This window comes from Arachis ipaensis, chromosome B10 (assembly GCF_059453495.1).
Source record: "Arachis ipaensis isolate K30076 ecotype BB chromosome B10, ASM5945349v1, whole genome shotgun sequence".
Taxonomy (NCBI): Eukaryota; Viridiplantae; Streptophyta; class Magnoliopsida; order Fabales; family Fabaceae; genus Arachis; species Arachis ipaensis.
The window spans coordinates 126,871,966-126,885,993 of record NC_142435.1 but is presented as its reverse complement, the minus strand read 5'-3'; the positions used below and the strand labels follow the sequence as shown (position 1 = coordinate 126,885,993).

The 14,028-nt window shown below is 34.4% G+C and overlaps 1 non-coding gene across 1 annotated transcript; it reads left to right on the top strand.

Moving 5' to 3' along the window:
• Positions 1–3,522: 3,522 nt before the first annotated feature.
• On the top strand, positions 3,523–3,630 carry LOC148581643 (small nucleolar RNA R71). The gene has a single exon (XR_015899570.1). It is a non-coding gene; the product is annotated as a small nucleolar RNA R71 (small nucleolar RNA).
• The last annotated feature ends 10,398 nt before the right edge of the window (positions 3,631–14,028 follow it).

Sequence of the window (14,028 nt, the reverse complement as noted above, 5' to 3'; positions counted from 1 at the left end):
CTTATTTGCTCCATCCTTTTCTTAGTGATGGGCTTCTCTTCCTCAATGGGAATGTCTCCTTCTATGTCAATCGCAGCCGAATTGCATAGATGGCAAATGAAGTGAGGAAAAGCTGACCTTGCCATAATGGAGGACTTGTCAGCCACCTTGTAGAGTTCTTGAGGTATAATCTCATGAACCTCCACCTCTTCTCCAATCATGATGCTATGGATCATGATGGCCCAGTCTATAGTAACTTCAGACCGGTTGCTAGTGGGAATGATTGAGCGTTGAATGAACTCCAACCATTCTCTAGCTACAGGCTTAAGGTCCAGTCTTCTCAGTTGAACCGGTTTGCCTTTTGAGTCAATCTTCCATTGAGCTCCTTCCACACATATGTCCATGAGGACTTGGTCCAACCTTTGATCAAAGTTGACTCTCCTTGTGTAGAGGCGTGCGTTCTCTTCCATCATTGGCAAGTTGAACGCTAACCTTACATTTTCCAGACTAAAATCTAAGTAATTCCCCCGAACCATGGTGAGATAATTCTTTGGGTTCGGGTTCTTACTTTGATCATGGTTTCTTGTGATCCATGCATTAGCATAGAACTCTTGAACCATTAGAATTCCGACTTGTTGGATGGGGTTTGTTAGAACTTCCCAACCTCTTCTATGGATCTCATGTCGGATCTCCGGATACTCATTTCTCTTGAGTTTAAAAGGGACCTCGGGGATCACCTTCTTCTTGGCCACAACATCATAGAAGTGGTCTTGATGAGCTTTGGAGATGAATCTTTCCATCTCCCATGACTCGGAGGTGGAAGCTTTTGTCTTCCCTTTCCCTTTTCTAGAGGATTCTTCGGTCTTGGGTGCCATCAATGGTAATGGAAAAACAAAAAGCTTATGCTTTTACCACACCAAACTTAGAATATTGCTCGCCCTCGAGCAAGAGAAGAAAGAATAGATGAAGAAGAAGAAGAAAATATAGAGGAGAGGAGGGAGAGGTGTATTCGGCCAAGAAGAGAAGTGAGGGTTGTGTGGTGTGAAAATGAGGAAGAATGGAGGGCTATATATAGAGAAGGGAGGGGGGTAAGGTTCGGCCATAAGGGTGGGTTTTGGGTGGGAAATTGATTTTGAATTTTGAAGGTAGGTGGAGTTTATGAGGTAGGTTTATGGGGAAAAGTGGATGATGTGAGTGGTGAAGTGGTGATAGGGAAGAGAGATTGAGGTGATTGGTGAAGAGTTTTGGGGAAGAGTGTTTATTGGGAAGAGAGGATGAACATTGAGAAGAGGGAAGAGAATGAGTGGTGGTAGGTGGGGATCCTGTGGGGTCCACAGATGTTGAGTTGATCCTGTGGGGTCCACAGATCCTGAGGTGTTAAGGAATTGCATCCCTGCACCAATTAGGCATGTAAAATGCCTTTGCATGCAATTCTGGCGTTTAAACGCCGAATTGATGCTTGTTCTGGGCGTTCAACGCCCAGATGCAGCATATTTCTGGCGTTGAACGCCAGCCAGATGCTTATTTCTGGCGTTCAGCGCTAGCTCTTCTTCACTGTGCATTTCTGGCGTCTGAATGCCAGGATGCTACTTGTTTCTGGCGTTCAACGCCAGAAACATGCTCTGTTCTGGCGTTGAACGCCAGACAGATGCTCCTTACTGGCGTTTAAACGCCAGTGAGATCCTCCTCCAGGGTGTGATTTTTCTTCTGCTGTTTTTGATTCCGTTTTCAATTTTTATATTTATTTTGTGACTCCACATGATCATAAACCTAATAAAACATGAAATAACAATAAAAATAAAATTAGATAAATAAAAATTGGGTTGCCTCCCAACAAGCGCTTCTTTAATGTCAATAGCTTGACAGTGGGCTCTCATGGAGCCTCACAGATGTTCAGAGCATTGTTGAGACTCCCCAACACCAAACTTAGAGTTTGGATATGGGAGTTCAACACCAAACTTAGAGTTTGACTGTGGGGGCTCTGGTTGACTCTGTTTTGAGAGAAGCTTACTGTGCCTCTTTTCCATGTTTACAGAAGGATGACCTTGAGTTTTAAACATAAGGGAGTCCTCATTCAATTGAAGGACTAGTTCGCCTCTGTCAACATCAATCACAGCTCTTGCTGTGGCTAGGAAGGGTCTTCCAAGGATGATGGATTCATCCTCATCCTTCCCAGTATCTAGGACTACGAAATCAGCAGGGATGTAAAGGCCTTCAACCTTTACTAACACGTCCTCTACTTGTCCATAAGCCTGTTTTCTTGAATTGTCTGCCATCTCTAATGAGATTTTAGCAGCTTGCACCCCAAAGATTCCCAGTTTCTCTATTACAGAGAGGGGCATGAGGTTTATCCCTGAACCAAGGTCACACAGAGCCTTTTTAAAGATCATGGTGCCTATGGTACAAGGTATTAGGAACTTTTCAGGATCCTGTTTCTTCTGAGGCAATGTCAGTTGATTCGGATCACTCAGTTCATTAGTGAACAAGGGAGGTTCATCTTCCCAAGTCTCAATACCAAATAATTTGGCATTCAGCTTCATGATTGCACCAAGGTACTTGGTAACTTGCTCCTCAGTAACATTCTCATTCTCTTCAGAAGAGGAATACTCATCAGAGCTCATGAATGGCATAAGGAGGTTTAATGGAATCTCTATGGTCTCTAGTTGAGTCTCAGATTCCTTTGGTTCCTCAGAGGGAAACTCCTTATTGATCACTGGACGTCCCAGGAGGTTTTCCTCCTTGGGATTCACGTCCTCCCCTTCTTCCTTGGATTCGGCCATGATGGTTATATCAATGGCCTTGCACTCTCCTTTTGGATTTTCTTCTGTATTACTTGGGAGAGTACTAGGAGGGATTTCAGTGATCCTTTTACTCAGCTGGCCCACTTGTGCATCCAAATTTCTAATGGAGGATCTTGTTTCATTCATGAAACTCACAATGGCCTTAGATAGATCAGAGACTAAGTTTGCTAAATTAGAAGTATTTTTGTTCAGAGTTCTCTGTCTGTTGATGAGTGAATGATGGAAAAGGTTTACTATTGTTAAACCTATTTCTTCTACCATTATTAAAGCCTTGTTGAGGCCTTTGTTGATCCTTCCATGAGAGATTTGGGTGATTTCTCCATGAGGGGTTATAGGTGTTTCCATAAGGTTCACCCATGTAATTCACCTCTGCTATTGCAGGGTTTTCAGGATCATAGGCCTCTTCTTCAGAAGGCGCTTCTTGAGTACTGTTGGATGCAGCCTGCATTCCATTCAGACTCTGAGAAATCATATTGACTTGCTAAGTCAATATTTTATTCTGAGCCAATATGACATTCAGAGTATCAATTTCAAGAACTCCCTTCTTCTGAGGCGTCCCATTACTCACAGGATTCCTCTCAGAAGTGTACATGAACTGGTTATTAGCAACCATGTCAATGAGTTCTTGAGCTTCTGCAGGCATTTTCTTTAGGTGAATGGATCCACCTGCAGAAGTATCCAATGACAATTTAGCTAATTCAGATAGACCATCATAGAATATATCCAGGATGGTCCATTCTGAAAGCATGTCAGAAGGACACTTTTTGGTCAGTTCCTTGTATCTCTCCCAAGCTTCATAGAGGGATTCACCTTCTTTTTGTCTGAAGGTTTGAACATCCACTCTAAGCTTACTCAGCTTTTGAGGAGGAAAGAACTTGGCTAAGAAAGCCTTGACCAGCTTATCCCAAGAGTTCAGGCTATTTTTAGGTTGAGAATCCAACCATATTCTAGCTCTGTCTCTCACAGCAAAAGGGAAAAGCATGAGCCTGTAGACTTCAGGATCTACTCCATTAGTCTTAACAGTATCACAGATCTGCAAAAATTCAGTTAAGAACTGAAAAAGATCTTCAGATGGAAGTCCATGAAACTTGCAGTTCTGCTGCATCAGAGAAACTAATTGAGGTTTCAGCTCAAAGTTGTTTGCTCCAATGGTAGGGATGGAGATGCTTCTTCCATGTAAATTGGAATTAGGTGCAGTAAAGTCACCAAGCATCCTCCTTGCATTATTATTATTTTCGGCTGCCATCTCCTCTTCTTGTTCGAAAATTTCTGAAAGGTGCTTGCTGGATTGTTGTAATTTAGCTTCTCTTAGTTTCCTCTTCAGAGTCCTTTCAGGTTCTGGATCTGCTTCAACAAGAATATTCTTGTCCTTGCTCCTGCTCATATGAAAAAGAGAGAACAGAAAAATAATAATAATAGGGATCCTTTTTTTGCCCAGGTATAGAGGTTCCCCTAGGTGAGTGAAAGAAAAGAAGAGTAGAAGAAAAGAAGAAGAAAAGAATGTAATGTAAGGAAAGAAACACAAGGGTGAGGAGAGCAGAGATGTGAGATGAAGAGAAGTGTTAGTAGATGAATAAATAAATAGAATGAGATGAGAGAGAAAGAGAATTTTCGAAAATTATTTTTGAAAAATGGTTAGTGATTTTCGAAAATTAAAAGAAGAATTAAATTAAAATTGAATTTTGAAACAATTAGTTAATTAAAAAGAATTTTTAAAAAAGAGGGAGATATTTTCGAAAATTAGAGAGAGATGGTTAGTTAGGTAGTTTTGAAAAAGATAAGAAACAAACAAAAAGTTAGTTAGTTGAAACAAATTTGAAAATCAATTTTGAAAAGATAAGAAGATAAGAAGTTAGAAAAGATATTTTAAAATCAAATTTTTGAAAAAGATATGATTTTGAAAAAGATAAGATAAAAAGATATTTTTGAAAAGATATGATTGAAATTAGTTTTGAAAAAGATTTTATTTTTAAAATCACAATTAATGACTTGATTCACAAGAAATCACAAGATATGATTCTAGAACTTAAAGTTTGAATCTTTCTTAACAAGCAAGTAACAAGCTTGAAATTTTTGAATCAAAATATTAATTGATGATGTTATTTTCGAAAATTAGGAGATAAAGATAAGAAAAATATTTTTGAAAAATATTTTATAATTTTTGAAAATAAATAAAAAATGAAAAAGATTTGATTTTTTTGAAAAAGATTTTGAAAAAGATAAGATTTTTAAATTGAAAATTTGATTTGACTCATAAAAACAACTAGATTTTAAAAATTTTTGAAAAAGTCAGTCCAAATTTTCGAAATTTATGAGTGAAAGAGGGAAAGATATTTTTTTTATTTTTGAATTTTTAATGAAGAAAGAGAAAAACATGAAAAAGACTCAATGCATGAAAATTTTTGGATCAAAACATGTGATGAATGCAAGAACACTATGAATGTCAAGATGAACACCAAGAACACTTTGAATGTCAAGATGAACACCAAGAACATATTTTTGAAAATTTTATATGCAAAGAAAACATGCAAGACACCAAACTTAGAAATTTTTCATGTATAGACACTATGAATGCAAAAATGCATATGAAAAACACCATACAACACAAAACAATAAAACATGAAGATCAATCAAAAAGGTTTATCAAGAACAACTTGAAGATCGTGATGAATGCAATGCATGAATGCAATTTTCGAAAAATGCAAGATGAGTATGCAATTGACACCAAACTTACAATTGACTCAAGACTCAAACAAGAAACACAAAATATTTTTTATTTTTATGATTTTATTAATTTTTTTGGATTTTTGTATATTATTTTCGAAAAAACATATAGGAAAAAGAAAATAAGGATTTCAAAATTTTTAATATGAATTCCAGGAATCTTGTACTCTTAGTCTAAAGCTCCAATCTAAGGGTTAGGCATGACTTAATAGCCAGCCAAGCTTTAGAAGATACAAATCAGGCATGCAACAGCTGATATTCAAATTAACTTGCCTCTATGCTGATGGTTGGAAGCCCCTATCCAAAAGAATTAGACATGGCTTTACAGCCAGCCAGGCTTCAACATGTTTCATGAAATACTAGAATTCATTCTTAAAAATTCTGAAATAATTTTCGAAAACAGATGAGAAATTTTTGAAAGATTTTTGAAAATTTTTTTGAAAATAAAACAAAAAGAAAATTACCTAATCTGAGCAACACGATGAACCGTCAGTTGTCCAAACTCGAACAATCCCCGGCAACGGCGCCAAAAATTTGGTGCACGAAATTGTGATCTCAGGCAACGGCGCCAAGAACTCTGTACGCACGTCTTAATAAATCGTTTTTCATTCACAACTTCGATACAACTAACCAGCAAGTGCACTGGGTCGTCCAAGTAATAAAACCTTACGTGAGTAAGGGTCGATCCCACGGAGATTGTTGGTGTGAAGCAAGCTATGGTCATCTTGTAAATCTCAGTCAGGCGGATAATAATTGATTATGGAGTTTTCGAAAATAAATAATAAATAGACAGAAAATAAAGATAGAAATACTTATGTATATCATTGGTGAGAATTTCAGATAAACGTATAGAGATGCTTTCGTCCCTCTGAACTTCTGCTTTCCTGCTGTCTTCATCCAATCAGTCCTACTCCTTTCTATGGCTGGCTTTATGTAAGGACATCACCATTGTCCATGGCTACTTTTCATCCTCTCTGGAAAATGGTCCGACGCGCTGTCACTGCATGGCTAATCATCTGGAGGCATCACCGTGGTCAATGGCTGCATCCTATCCTCTTGTGAAAATAGTCCAAATGCTCTGTCACAGCACGGCTAATCATCTAAGGTTCTCGATCATACTGGAAAAGGATTCACCCTCCTTTTGCCTCTGTCACTACGTCCAGCACTCGCGAGTTTGAAGTTCGTCACAGTCATTCAATCCCAGAGCCCTACTCGGAATACCACAGACAAGGTTTAGACTTTCCGGACTCTCATGAATGCCGCCATCAATCTAGCTTATACCACGAAGATTCTGATTAAGAGATCCAAGAGATAATCATCCAATCTAAGGTGGAACAGAAGTGGTTGTCAGGCACGCGTTCGTGGGGGAATGATGATGATTGTCACGTTCATCACATTCATGTTGAAGTGCGAATGAATATCTTAGAAGCGGAATAAGTTGAATTGAATAGAAAAACAGTAGTACTTTGCATTAATTCATGAGGAACAGCAGAGCTCCACACCTTAATCTATGGAGTGTAGAAACTCTACCGTTTGAAAATACATAAGTAAAAGGTTCAGGCATGGCCGAATGGCCAGCCCCCAAAACGTGATCACAGGATCAAAAATACAATCTAGGATGTCAAATACAATAGTAAAAAGTCCTATTTATACTAAACTAGTTACTAGGGTTTACAGAAGTAAGTAATTGATGCATAAATCCACTTCCGGGGCCCACTTGGTGTGTGCTTGGGCTGAGCTTGAATGTTACACGTGCAGAGGCTCTTTCTGGAGTTGAACGCTAGGTTGTAACGTGTTTCTGGCATTCAACTCTGGTTCGTGACGTGTTTCTGGCGTTTAATTCCAGACAGCAGCATAAAACTGGCGTTCAACGCCCTTTTACGTCATCTAAACTCGGCCAAAGTATGGACTATTATATATTTCTGGAAAGCCCTGGATGTCTACTTTCCAACGCAATTAGAAGCGCGCCATTTTGAGTTCTGTAGCTCCAGAAAATCCACCTTGAGTGCAGGGAGGTCAGAATCCAACAACATCAGCAGTCCTTCTTCAACCTCTGAATCTGATTTTTGCTCAAGTCCCTCAATTTCAACCAGAAAATACCTGAAATCACAGAAAAACACACAAACTCATAGTAAAGTCCAGAAATGTGAATTTAACATAAAAACTAATAAAAACATCCCTAAAAGTAACTAGATCCTACTAAAAACATACTAAAAACAATGCCAAAAAGCGTATAAATTATCCGCTCATCAATAACTCAAGAGTCTCCAATTGATCAATTAAAGCCAAAAGGGAAAAATCAAAATTTTTTATATAAATAAAGGAAAGCAATCATAATTCTGAAATACCTCAAGTTGCACTAATAAAGATATCAAATGTAACATGGAAAAGTTCCTAAATTAAATTGGAAAAATAAATGAAAGGAACATTGAACCTGGTAATTGAGCAGAAATTATAAGTTGAAATAATAAAAGTCTTAAATCCTTTAAGAGGAATCCTAATCCTAAAACCTAAGAGAGAGGAGAGAACCTCTCCCTCTAAAAACTACATCTAAACTATGAAAAGTAAATAATTGAAGACCTCCTTTGAATGGATGTATTCCCCCACTTTATAACCTCTAATATGTGCTTTCTGTACTTGGAGCTGGGCCAAAAAACGTTTCAGAAATTGCTGGGAGCATTTTCTGCAGTTTCTGGTGCGTGGCGTCTGTCGCGTGTCCGCGTGGGTCACGCGGTCGCGTCATCTGGGAGTTTTCCTTATCACGCGTTCGCTTCGGTCACGCGTACGTGTCATCTGTATTCTGCTCAAGGCGCGCGTCCGCGTCAGTCACGCGTTCGCGTCGCTACCTTTTCGCGCTGGGCATGCGGCCGCGTCGTCCATGTGTTCGCGTCGCTGCCAGTTCCTTCAAAAACTCCATTTTGTGCTTTCCTTCCATTTTTGTATGTTTCCTTTCCATCCTTCATTCCTGCCTTAGGGGATCTGAAAATACTCAACACACAAATCACGGCATCGAATGGTAATAAAGGTAATTAAAATAATTATTTTTAAAGCATAGGAAACATGTTTTTCACATACATCACATAATAAGGAAGAGAAATTAAAACCATGCAATTTCACATGAATAAATGGGTGAAGGGTTGAGTAAATCACTTAAATTGAGCACAAAATATATCATAAAATATGGGTTTATCAATCACTTACCTGCAAATACCGAGAGATACCAATCTTTCCCGCTTCATGAACAACTCTCACATCAACATCGGCCTGAGCAAATTCGTCGGCAACAGCCATGAAAGGAAACCCTTTAGTCCATAACGAATTTGAGGGACCATCCCTATAGCCATGAAGACACTGCTAACTTTCAAAGGTGACGTTAATTTCTTTAGCCGTAAACACCCGCTACTTCTCTATTTGGTCAAATCCACTACCTTAGTAGAAGCTTTCTCCCTTTTCCTCTTAAACCCAGTTACATGTTGGGCAACAGATTGAGCATCATCCACATCACTGTCCTTAACAACATTAGTAGAAGAACCCTCTTTCTCATTTTTTTAGCCTTAGTCACAAAGGCCTTAAGATTGGCAGTCGTTAAAGTTGGTGCTTTCTCCCCTGCAACAAGAATAAAAATAATCCAATAGGTCAATATAGTCAACAAAATACGAGCATAAGGCACACACAAGTTACCTAAATATTCTTTCATAGCCTCCCTATCACCTTCAAACTCCAACAAACTATGAATAGACAACAACTCCGACGAAGACATTACCAAAATAAAAAATTCAACACATACTCCTTGCTTTTTTACTCTCTTTTCACAATCCAAAATTTGCTTTGGTTCTTACAACAAAAAAATTGGAAACCTTTCGTCCATCAATGAATCCAGGAAAAAAGGGTAATATTATTCACCAATTTAAACCTTTACAAACATTTCTTTGAAGTCCTTAAAAGATTACTTAAACAAAACAAAAATGTTGCGGCCAGAGTAACTACTCAGGGTTACCCACGACCCCTTCCATACACCCTTAGCCTGGAACAAGGAGAAAAATAGACCCAATTATGGGTAGCATTCCAAATACTCCACTAAACATTTGAAACCCTTAACAAAGGTCCAACCATTGGGATGTAACTGTGTCGGAGCACAGTTCACTTGCGACAAAACCCCACACTAAAACTCTGAAAAAGGAAACCTCACACCCAACTCTATCAACATGCAAGTGTAAATATAAAAGTACGACCAGTCAGACCTCTTTTCACAAACTCTATTATTTTTCCTACAAGGCAAGAACTTAACCTCTAATTGCTGACCGTGCCTAACCCAGTTCGCTTCGTTGAGCTGTGACACTAAACTAGTAGTACTAAAAATAGAAATTCGTTTCTTGACATCAACTCGACCCAACTATAAGGGTCATTCTCATCAACAGCAGTCACTTTCTTTTGACCCATCATCAATAGAAAAAAGAAACAAGCAAAGACCTAGTCAGACAAAAGAAAGAAAATAAATCAAACACTAACCTTTTTTACTCATGTCTGTTCTCTTCAAGTAAAAATGGTTCAACTCCACGTTTCAACAGTTTACGAGAAATTGGTCTTAAATGAGAAGTTATACTACCAAAAATGCATCAAATCTATTTCTTACCATTAAACCCACATTCTCTTCCCGCCAAATAAAACCAAAACCACCCACTAAAACCCAAAACATAAGCCCAAAAAAAAAATTTTTTTTTTGATAAGCATATTGATCTTGGGGGCTACACGTATGCTCTATCTAACGTACAAATCTCCAAACAAACCGAGGACATCATAGCTACAACAAGCTCAACCTGCTTATATGTTAGGCCAAGCTTGAGAAACTTGTGGACTATACCGATAATACCTCGATTTAACGACTACAAAATCATATCTCGGATAGAGTTCATAGGTTTGCAACAATCTCGGAATAAATAATTCAAAATGATTCCCACTACCATAACTATCAAGCAAAAAACTCATAAGGATGATACTAAGAACAATAGAACTAATCATCTATAAAAAGGGGGAGAAACTCCAAATAAAGGACACAAAAAGAAAAACGAAAAAAAAGAAAGAGTACTATTGCAAGGTTCCATCCTTATTTTTTAGTAACTCCATTAATTTGATCGTCGAAGTGTTTTGTGCAGATCCTTTCCACGACGTTTTGGCTGGCGGAAGGATTGACGAATTCCTAGAGCCGAACAATATTGTACCCCGAGCTAAAGTTACAAGTCGACGTTATTGTCAAATGGTATAGAACAACAATTCCTATAATTTCTCATTTCAGAAAACTTAGAAAAAGAGAATCTATTACAAGTGATAATTTTTCTATTTATACAAAGACTCAAAACAGAAAATCCTCTTCTAAATACACTTAACTATTAGCATACTTACTGCCACATCAACCTAGCTAATTACCATTAATCTAACTTCTTATAATTAGTCTCTATAATCAGTTATTCAAAAAATACTTAGCAGAATTAGCTCATGTAACGGTTTAAATAGCATATGATTGTACCTAAAAAAATAGCATATAATTTTGAGAAAATTTCACTCCCTTCCCATGCGAGATGTTAAAATGACACTTTCCTTTCTTCTATTTTATAAATGTATATTTTCTTCCCTTCTAACTTTTAAAAAACCTCCTCTTTAATCCATTTTAAATTTTTTTGTGTTAACTAATATTAACTTTATTCATTTTTTAAGAAAAAATAAATTATTTTTTTAAAAAATACCCATTAGCAAAAATTTTATTTTTATCATTAAATTTTGCTTACCAAAATATCCTTTAATAAATTATTTTTTTATTGATTAAATTGTATTTTTACCAAAATATTTTTTTAAAAAATTAATAATTAAATTATTTTTTCTAGGATACCTATCCTTCAATAATTTTTTAATTATTAAATTATGATTTTACCAAAATTTTTGTTAACAATTATTTTTATATTTTACTATTAATTTTTCGATATTAATATATATTATTTTAACATTAAATAAAAAAATCTTACTACTGTTAATATGTATAACAATTAATATATATTGATATTAAAAATAATTTTACTAAAATTTTTTATTTAATGTTAAAATAATATATATAGATATCAAAAAATTAATAATAAAATATAAAAAAGTTGTTAACAAAAATTTGGTAAAATTGTAATTTAATAATTAAAAAATTATTGAAGGGTATTTTAGAAAAAAATAATATAATTATTAAATTTTTTTAAAATATAATTTAATCAATAAAAAAATAATTTATTAAAGGATAGTTTGATAAGAAAAATTTAATGATAAAAATAAAATTTTTGTTAATGGGTATTTTTTAAAAAATAATTTATTTTTTCTTAAAAAATAGATAAAGTTAACATTAGTTAACACAAAAAGTTTAAAATGAATTAAAGAGGAGGTTTTTTAAAAGTTAGAAAAAAAAATGTATATTTATAAAATAAAAAAAAAAAAGAGTGTCATTTTAACATCTTACAAAAAAAAAGGGGTGAAATTTTCTCTATAATTTTTAGCTTCATGACTAACTCTAAAGAAAAGTAATCGTTTTGTCATATTATCCTTGGATGCTAATCCGAACAATAATGAATGAATTTGACCTGATATTAAATTAACAAATATAATTTTAGATACTATATATAACAACCTAATAAAATTCTAAAAGTAAAGATAACATTTAATTGATATTGTATAATACCTAGCATACAACATTATGCACACAATTTCTATGATTTGTACAGGCATGTTGACATTCTGTTAAATAATATGAAAGGGATGAATATATTCGCCGGATGAATTGTATTCCAATTCGGCAATTCTCATGCTAGCTATTTTCTCTCTTTTTGCATTTTTTTTTTTGGTCGAACAATTCTATAGTTTGGTTTTGCTATTTTTTAACTATAAATATAATTTCATTTAAAACAATTTCACTAGCCTTTTGACTGTCGCGAGATTTCATTTTCATGACAGGATCACAAGCGTCTTTGTTTTAATTATTTTTTGGACTTGTTAATTTTTGTCTAAATGATAGAAACCATTTGTTTCTGGGTCAAAAGATAGAACTTAGAAGCCCATGAAGAACATCATCTTTATTTCCAGCCTAAAAGAAAAACTACTATGTAACAGGAAACTACATGGGCAATTGCTTGACATGTAAACCCAACAAAACGAAAATATGGTCGATTATATCACTTTTTTTATTTTTCGACGACTGAAAATGGTTGGCCCAGTCAGTGAGCCTTTTAACTGAGTTATCGCCGATAACCCGGACAAAACCGATAATATTCGATTCGTTTTTTCTTTTTTGGGGAGAGAAACACAAAACCTTAACGGGTTGGGCAGTGCTATGGTGCTGAAGTAATTTTTTTTCAGCATCAGCTGAAATGAGGTGTCAATAAGATAAGTTGTACGCGTAGCATTACTTTACCTGCAAGTATAAATAAAGACTGAGAGAATAACAGCGGGTGTAAGATTGTGTTAGTTTGTGTTCGATTAATTATTTAATAAAATATATTAATTTAGAAGCATGAACACATGATTAAGAAAGATAATATTTTTGTCTGTTTTTGTTGATAATGGGTATGGGTATGCTGTTTTTTTTTCAGGTGGGCTGTTGTGAGAATCTATGGTTTTGAACAAAAAATTATTTTGGATTGGGATAATAATAATAATAATAATAATAATAATAATAATAATGATAATAATAATAATAATAATAATAATAATAATATTTCATTCTCCTTTTCTAAGAGATGCTAAAATAATATTTCTCTCCTTTCTATTTGTAAAATATATATTTTCCCACCGATGAGTTATAGCTCAAATGGCATAATCTTCCCATACTCAATTAAGAGGTTGTAGGTTGAGTTTTCTATCTTTGGTAAAAAAAAAAAAAAATATATATATATATATATATATATTCCCTTCTTTATAGTTTTTAAAAAGCTCCCTCTTTAATCTATTTTAAATCTTTTGTATTAACTAATATTAACTTTATCTATTTTTCAAGAAAAAATAAATTATTTTTTATAAAAATACTCTTTAGCAAAAAATTTATCTTTTGTCATTAAATTTTTTTTACTAAAATACTGTTTAATAAATTTTTTATTAATTAAATTATATTTTTATCAAAATATTTTTAAAAAATTTAATAATTAAATTATTTTTTTAAGATACCTTTCAATAATTTTTTAATTATTAAATTGTGATTTAATTAGGATTTATCATTTTAGGTTAGTAGAATTTATAATTTAAAATTTGAAATTTAGAATTTATGATATAGAATAATGATTGAAATAAGAGATTGAATAATAGATATTTAAAAGTTATCTTTCTTAAATAGTTATGTAAATAAATTTAGTTAGTTAATTATCTTTTTTTTTTGTCATATTTTTACTTTAGAAAATACATAATAAAAAATTTCATACTTTTATCTTTTTTTTTTTCATACTTCTACTTTAGGAGAATAATTTATTTTTATTAAAGATGTAATTTGCGAAAAATAGAATTAAAA